Source organism: Pseudophryne corroboree, unplaced genomic scaffold (assembly GCF_028390025.1).
Source record: "Pseudophryne corroboree isolate aPseCor3 unplaced genomic scaffold, aPseCor3.hap2 scaffold_707, whole genome shotgun sequence".
NCBI lineage: Eukaryota > Metazoa > Chordata > Amphibia > Anura > Myobatrachidae > Pseudophryne > Pseudophryne corroboree.
Window position 1 is genome coordinate 166,208 of NW_026970290.1, and position 8,845 is coordinate 175,052.

Consider the following 8,845-nt stretch of genomic DNA (forward strand, 5'->3'; position numbering starts at 1 on the left):
ACTGGTTGATAAAGAGATAGTAGTATACTCGTAACAACTAGTATGACTGACTATGACGGTATAAAGAATGAAAAAAAAACCACGGTTAGGTGGTATATATTATAATACAATTATGGATGGACGGACTGCCTGCCGACTGCCGACACAGAGGTAGCCACAGCCGTGAACTACCGCACTGTACACTGGTTGATAAAGAGATAGTAGTATACTCGTAACAACTAGTATGACACTATGACGGTATAAAGAATGAAAAAAAAACCACGGTTAGGTGGTATATATTATAATAATACAATTATGGATGGACGGACTGCCTGCCGAGTTCCGACACAGAGGTAGCCACAGCCGTGAACTACCGCACTGTACACTGGTTGATAAAGAGATAGTAGTATACTCGTAACAACTAGTATGACTGACTATGACGGTATAAAGAATGAAAAAAAAACCACGGTTAGGTGGTATATATTGTAATACAATTATGGATGGACGGACTGCCTGCCGAGTTCCGACACAGAGGTAGCCACAGCCGTGAACTACCGCACTGTACACTGGTTGATAAAGAGATAGTAGTATACTCGTAACAACTAGTATGACTGACTATGACGGTATAAAGAATGAAAAAAAAACCACGGTTAGGTGGTATATATTGTAATACAATTATGGATGGACGGACTGCCTGCCGAGTTCCGACACAGAGGTAGCCACAGCCGTGAACTACCGCACTGTACACTGGTTGATAAAGAGATAGTAGTATACTCGTAACAACTAGTATGACTGACTATGACGGTATAAAGAATGAAAAAAAAACCACGGTTAGGTGGTATATATTATAATACAATTATGGATGGACGGACTGCCTGCCGAGTTCCGACACAGAGGTAGCCACAGCCGTGAACTACCGCACTGTACACTGGTTGATAAAGAGATAGTAGTATACTCGTAACAACTAGTATGACTGACTATGACGGTATAAAGAATGAAAAAAAAACCACGGTTAGGTGGTATATATTATAATACAATTATGGATGGACGGACTGCCTGCCGACTGCCGACACAGAGGTAGCCACAGCCGTGAACTACCGCACTGTACACTGGTTGATAAAGAGATAGTAGTATACTCGTAACAACTAGTATGACACTATGACGGTATAAAGAATGAAAAAAAAACCACGGTTAGGTGGTATATATTATAATAATACAATTATGGATGGACGGACTGCCTGCCGAGTTCCGACACAGAGGTAGCCACAGCCGTGAACTACCGCACTGTACACTGGTTGATAAAGAAATAGTAGTATACTCGTAACAACTAGTATGACTGACTATGACGGTATAAAGAATGAAAAAAAAACCACGGTTAGGTGGTATATATTGTAATACAATTATGGATGGACGGACTGCCTGCCGAGTTCCGACACAGAGGTAGCCACAGCCGTGAACTACCGCACTGTACACTGGTTGATAAAGAGATAGTAGTATACTCGTAACAACTAGTATGACTGACTATGACGGTATAAAGAATGAAAAAAAAACCACGGTTAGGTGGTATATATTATAATACAATTATGGATGGACGGACTGCCTGCCGACTGCCGACACAGAGGTAGCCACAGCCGTGAACTACCGCACTGTACACTGGTTGATAAAGAGATAGTAGTATACTCGTAACAACTAGTATGACACTATGACGGTATAAAGAATGAAAAAAAAACCACGGTTAGGTGGTATATATTATAATAATACAATTATGGATGGACGGACTGCCTGCCGAGTTCCGACACAGAGGTAGCCACAGCCGTGAACTACCGCACTGTACACTGGTTGATAAAGAGATAGTAGTATACTCGTAACAACTAGTATGACTGACTATGACGGTATAAAGAATGAAAAAAAAACCACGGTTAGGTGGTATATATTGTAATACAATTATGGATGGACGGACTGCCTGCCGAGTTCCGACACAGAGGTAGCCACAGCCGTGAACTACCGCACTGTACACTGGTTGATAAAGAGATAGTAGTATACTCGTAACAACTAGTATGACTGACTATGACGGTATAAAGAATGAAAAAAAAACCACGGTTAGGTGGTATATATTGTAATACAATTATGGATGGACGGACTGCCTGCCGAGTTCCGACACAGAGGTAGCCACAGCCGTGAACTACCGCACTGTACACTGGTTGATAAAGAGATAGTAGTATACTCGTAACAACTAGTATGACTGACTATTTCGGTATAAAGAATGAAAAAAAAACCACGGTTAGGTGGTATATATTATAATACAATTATGGATGGACGGACTGCCTGCCGACTGCCGACACAGAGGTAGCCACAGCCGTGAACTACCGCACTGTACACTGGTTGATAAAGAGATAGTAGTATACTCGTAACAACTAGTATGACACTATGACGGTATAAAGAATGAAAAAAAAACCACGGTTAGGTTGTGCTGCCTCAGTTGAATCTCCTTTACTTGACAGAGATGTGCCTGAGCAGCGGCCCTCCCCAGCCCTATCCCAAATCATACTTATTTTGCATAGGAGATACCATGGTCATGAAGATTGTTCTCCCAGGGTGAGGTTCATTCATTGCATTCTGGGTATGCTGACCCCTGTGATTTCCCCAAATGTGGGAAACTCGACTGCATTATTTGTGGTAGTGGGGGACTGTGTTTGTGCTTTCCTCTGGTCAGCTCTGGTAAAAGCCAGATTTCTGTGTCTCAGATCTTCCTCTAGCCTTGTTCTTCTTTCGAGAGTTCTCTTGTGCTGCCTCAGTTGGATCTCCTTCACTTGACAGGGGGGTGCCCGAGCAGCGACCCTCCTCAGCTCTTGCCCAACTCCTACTTACCTGCCAGGTATGATCAGGAAGGTGCTTCTCCCAGGGCAAGGCTCACCCATTGCACTCTGGGTGTGCTGCATCTGCGATTTCCCCAAATGTGGGACACTTGACTGCATAATTTGTGTTTCCTCTGGTCGGCTCTCATATAATTCAGATCTCTTTGTCTCAGGTCTCTAATGCTAATGGCTGATTAGAATAAATGCCGTGCAGCTGCCTTGCTGCACGGCCAGAGAGCAGGTGAATATCTTAATTTCCTAAAGCCTAGCAACGGGGAATGCGGTCCGCCAGTGGCGTCCCCGTTGCTAGGGTCCGTGCGGCTCAGCGCGCCCGGCGTCTAGCGTTGCTAGGGAGCCGGCGGCTGTACGTGCACGGCATCTCTAGTTGCTAGGCGCCGGGCCGCGCAGACCATCAAGCGGACCCCGGCGCCAAACAGTACCCCCCCCTTGAGGAGGGGTCAAGGAACCCCTAAAGCCAGGTTTCTGAGGAAATTCCCGAAAAAATGCCCTCTTGAGCCTCGGGGCATGAAGATCCTTATCCAGGACCCAAGACCTTTCCTCCGGACCATAGCCTTTCCAGTGAACCAGAAAATACAGCCGATCCCGGGACAATTTGGAATCGAGAACCTTCTCTACCAAGAACTCCTGTTGTCCCTGTACATCTACTGGAGATCTACCCTGAGAGATCTTCCGAGGAAATCTACTGGAAGAAACGTATTGTTTCAACAGGGAACAATGAAACGTATTTCCAATCCGGAGAGATCTTGGTAAACGTAACCGAAAGGCAACTGGGTTGACTCTTTTAATAATAAGAAATGGCCCAATAAATTTGGGTCCCAGTCTAGCTGAGGATTGTCGAAGCCTGATGTTGCGAGTCGACAACCACACCCTATCTCCCACCTTAAAAGTGCAAGGACGTCGGAGCCTGTCAGAAAATTTCTTCTCTCGAAAGGCCGCTTTTCTGAGAGCAAGGTGCACCTTTTTCCAAATGGCTCTGAGATGGGAGGTTAAGGTAAGCGAGGAGACTGAGGAATGATGAAAAAAAGAATTAGCTCTGGGGTGAAAACCAAAAACTGAAAAGAATGGAGACTCTTTAGTGGAGGAATGACAAGAATTATTGTAAGCAAATTCAGCCAACGGAAGAAACTCGGACCAATCATTCTGGAGTTTGGCTGAATACAAGCGCAAATATTGTTTCAATGATTGGTTAACTCGTTCGGTTTGCCCGTTGGATTGTGGGTGGTAACCGGATGTTAACGACAATTTCATCTTCAATGAGGCACAAAAACATTTCCAGAATTGTGCGATGAATTGTGGACCCCGATCAGAAACAATATCAGTAGGCAACCCATGAAGCCTGAATACATGGCGGAGAAACAAAACTGCCAACCCTTGGGCAGAAGGCAATCGGGGAAGAGCAATAAAATGAGCCATTTTACTAAAACGGTCCACTACCACCCATATGACTCGGAATCCGGCTGAAAGGGGAAGGTCAACCACAAAATCCATAGAAATATGAGACCATGGCCTGAGAGGAACATTTAAGGGCATAAGTTGCCCGATGGGCAAGGAACGGGGAACCTTATGCTGTGCACAAACCTGACATGAATAAACAAATTCCTTGACGTCTTTAGAAAGACCAGGCCACCATACTGAGCGAGAGACTAACTCCAATGTCTTAGAGACTCCTGGATGCCCTGAAACTTTGTTATCATGGAATTCCGTTAAAACAGTAACTCTCAAAAACTCAGGGACGTAAAGACGACCAGCAGGAGTAATTCTAGGAGCTTGGTGTTGAAGCTGTTTTAACTGGGTAAATAAATCTTGTGTGAGGCCCGCCCAGATGACCGAAGATGGAAGTATGGGGGTAACAGGATTGTTATTGTGAACCGGAAGAAAGCTATGTGACAGGGCATCAGCCTTAGTATTCTTGGAACCAGGCCTGAAAGTGATTATAAATTTGAAACGCGTAAAAAATAATGCCCAACGTGCCTGCCGGGCATTAAGCCGCTTAGCCGATTCAATGTATTGCAGGTTCTTATGGTCAGTCAATACCGAAATAGTATGTTTTGCTCCCTCCAGCCAATGCCTCCACTCCTCGAAAGCCCATTTTACCGCCAGTAACTCCCGATTACCAACGTCATAGTTGGATTCAGCGGAGGAGAATTTCCTGGACATAAAGGCACAAGGATGTAACTCCAGAGACTCCGGATCCTTTTGAGAAAGGATAGCCCCCACTCCAACCTCCAAGGCATCAACCTCCACCACAAAGGGCAATTCCGGATTAGGATGTCTGAGGACTGGAGCCGAGACAAAGGCTTGTTTCAAGGCCCGGAAGGACAACTCAGCTTCATGCGACCAGTTGGTAGGATCCGCTCCTTTCTTTGTCAGAGCTACAATGGGAGCAACCAGGTCAGAAAAAGAATGAATGAACCTCCTATAATAATTCGCAAACCCTAAAAAACGCTTAATTGCTTTTAAATTGGTGGGTTGCGCCCAACTAAGGATGGCCTGGAGTTTCTTTGGTTCCATGGAAAATCCCTGAGGGGAAATTATGTACCCTAAAAAAGATACTTCCGTGACATGAAACTCACACTTCTCCAGCTTGGCATATAAATGATTCTCACATAACTTTTGAAGAACCAGACGCACCTGGGTAACATGTTGTTCCATTGATTTAGAAAAAATCAGGATGTCGTCTAAGTAAACGACCACGAATTTCCCTAGGAAGTCACGGAGCACATCGTTAATGAGGTCTTGAAAAACTGCCGGAGCATTGGACAGGCCGAACGGCATCACCAGGTATTCGTAGTGACCCGACTGAGTACTGAAGGCCGTTTTCCACTCATCTCCAGATTTAATTCGGATGAGGTTGTACGCTCCTCTAAGGTCAATTTTAGAAAAAATCACAGCAGAACGTAACTGATCAAAGAGTACAGAAATCAACGGCAAAGGATAGGTGTTTTTAACTGAGATCTTATTCAGGGCTCTAAAATCAATGCAAGGTCTAAGCGAGCCATCCTTTTTCTCCACAAAGAAGAAGCCTGCACTTAAAGGAGATTTTGATGGTCTAATAAATCCTTTCTCAAGGCTCTCCTTTACATAATCATTCATAGCCGCAGTTTCTGGCCCGGATAATGCATATAATCTTCCCTTTGGCAATGCGGCACCAGGAATTAACTCAATAGCACAATCATAAGGCCGATGGGGAGGCAGAATGTCCGCATTGCCTTTGGAGAAAACATCAGCAAACTCCTGGTATTCCACCGGAATGAGTTCTGGAATGATAGCTGCTACTCTGACTGGAAACGTGATACATTCCTTATCACAAAAAGTACCCCAATGTGAAATCTCCCCCGACCGCCAATCAATGGTGGGATTATGAAAGGCCAGCCAAGGGTGACCCAGAACAACTGGAACTGCTGGGCAATATGTAAGAAAGAACTCGATTTTCTCGGAATGTAGAGCTCCTACTGTAAGTAGTGCAGGGGGTGTACGGAGAGAAATAATCCCATTAGACAGCGGACTCCCATCTAAGCCATGCATGGTGACACACCTACCCAAAGGTAACTGAGGAATGCCTAAGGCCTTAGCCCAAGTTAAATCCATAAAGTTTCCTGCAGCTCCACTGTCAAGCAGGTTTAGGGCCAAATCCTGGTCAGCTCTTAGTCAGCCAGATTCAAGAACTTACTCAGATGGTTCAGGATCTTTCTCTTCGGGTGAAGTCGCAGGAAGATCTTTTGCGAGCTTCCCCAAGGGTAGTCCATGAACCAAAGATGCATTTGCCTGACCGTTTTTCTGGTGATAGAAAAGAGTTTTTTTAATTTTAAAGAATCCTGTAAACTTTATTTTCGTTTAAGACCGACTTCCTCGGGTACTGAATCTCAGCGGGTCGGGTTTATTATTTCTTTGCTCCAGGGGGATCCTCAGACCTGGGCATTTGGTTTAAGAGCAGAGGATCCGGCATTGTTGTCAATTGACGCTTTTTTTGAGTCTTTAGGGCTCTTGTATGATGACCCTGATAGAGAGGCGTCCGCTGAAAGTCAGTTGCGCGCTCTCAGACAGGGTAGAAATCCTGCAGAGGTTTATTGTACGGAGTTTCGCCGTTGGTCGAACGACTGTGGCTGGAATGACCCAGCCCTGCGCAGTCAGTTTCGCCTCGGCTTATCAGAGTCTATAAAAGACAGTCTCCTTCAGTACCCCGCTCCTGAGACTCTCGATAAACTCATGGAGCTTTCTATTAAGATTGATCGTCGTCTCAGAGAGCGGAGGGCTGAAAAAGGAGCACCTGTAAGGTCAAGTCCGTGTGTATATTCCATTCCTGAAGACGTAGAGGAGACCATGCAGATGGGTCTCTCCCGGGTGTCTCCTGAAGAAAGAGCCAGAAGGCAAAATTCTGGTCTTTGTCTGTACTGTGGGGGTAAGGGACATTTTGCTCGTAATTGTCCGAACAAGTCGGGAAACGCTTTGACCAGGTGAATTGTGAGGGGGTTCACCTAGGTCTGCAGCTTATCTCCTCGAATAACTCCCTTTTAGTCCCAGTTAAAGTTTCCTTTGGCAGCCTCAGTTCTTTGGTGTCGGCTTTTGTTGACAGTGGAGCTGCAGGAAACTTTATGGATTTAACTTGGGCTAAGGCCTTAGGCATTCCTCAGTTACCTTTGGGTAGGTGTGTCACCATGCATGGCTTAGATGGGAGTCCGCTGTCTAATGGGATTATTTCTCTCCGTACACCCCCTGTACTACTTACAGTAGGAGCTCTACATTCCGAGAAAATCGAGTTCTTTCTTACACATTGCCCAGCAGTTCCAGTTGTTCTGGGTCACCCTTGGCTGGCCTTTCATAATCCCACCATTGATTGGCGGTCGGGGGAGATTTCACATTGGGGTACTTTTTGTGATAAGGAATGTATCACGTTTCCAGTCAGAGTAGCAGCTATCATTCCAGAACTCATTCCGGTGGAATACCAGGAGTTTGCTGATGTTTTCTCCAAAGGCAATGCGGACATTCTGCCTCCCCATCGGCCTTATGATTGTGCTATTGAGTTAATTCCTGGTGCCGCATTGCCAAAGGGAAGATTATATGCATTATCCGGGCCAGAAACTGCGGCTATGAATGATTATGTAAAGGAGAGCCTTGAGAAAGGATTTATTAGACCATCAAAATCTCCTTTAAGTGCAGGCTTCTTCTTTGTGGAGAAAAAGGATGGCTCGCTTAGACCTTGCATTGATTTTAGAGCCCTGAATAAGATCTCAGTTAAAAACACCTATCCTTTGCCGTTGATTTCTGTACTCTTTGATCAGTTACGTTCTGCTGTGATTTTTTCTAAAATTGACCTTAGAGGAGCGTACAACCTCATCCGAATTAAATCTGGAGATGAGTGGAAAACGGCCTTCAGTACTCAGTCGGGTCACTACGAATACCTGGTGATGCCGTTCGGCCTGTCCAATGCTCCGGCAGTTTTTCAAGACCTCATTAACGATGTGCTCCGTGACTTCCTAGGGAAATTCGTGGTCGTTTACTTAGACGACATCCTGATTTTTTCTAAATCAATGGAACAACATGTTACCCAGGTGCGTCTGGTTCTTCAAAAGTTATGTGAGAATCATTTATATGCCAAGCTGGAGAAGTGTGAGTTTCATGTCACGGAAGTATCTTTTTTAGGGTACATAATTTCCCCTCAGGGATTTTCCATGGAACCAAAGAAACTCCAGGCCATCCTTAGTTGGGCGCAACCCACCAATTTAAAAGCAATTAAGCGTTTTTTAGGGTTTGCAAATTATTATAGGAGGTTCATTCATTCTTTTTCTGACCTGGTTGCTCCCATTGTAGCTCTGACAAAGAAAGGAGCGGATCCTACCAACTGGTCGCGTGAAGCTGAGTTGTCCTTCCGGGCCTTGAAACAAGCCTTTGTCTCGGCTCCAGTCCTCAGACATCCTAATCCGGAATTGCCCTTTGTGGTGGAGGTTGATGCCTCGGAGGTTGGAGTGGGGGCTATCCTTTCTCAAAAGGAT

At 45.2% G+C, this 8,845-nt stretch overlaps 1 non-coding gene and 1 pseudogene across 1 annotated transcript; both read left to right on the plus strand.

Moving 5' to 3' along the window:
* Positions 1-2,523: 2,523 nt before the first annotated feature.
* On the plus strand, positions 2,524-2,687 carry LOC135038311 (U1 spliceosomal RNA). The gene has a single exon (XR_010232691.1). It is a non-coding gene; the product is annotated as a U1 spliceosomal RNA (small nuclear RNA).
* Positions 2,688-2,839: 152 nt separating this feature from the next.
* LOC135038315 (U1 spliceosomal RNA) lies at positions 2,840-2,994 on the plus strand (annotated as a pseudogene).
* The last annotated feature ends 5,851 nt before the right edge of the window (positions 2,995-8,845 follow it).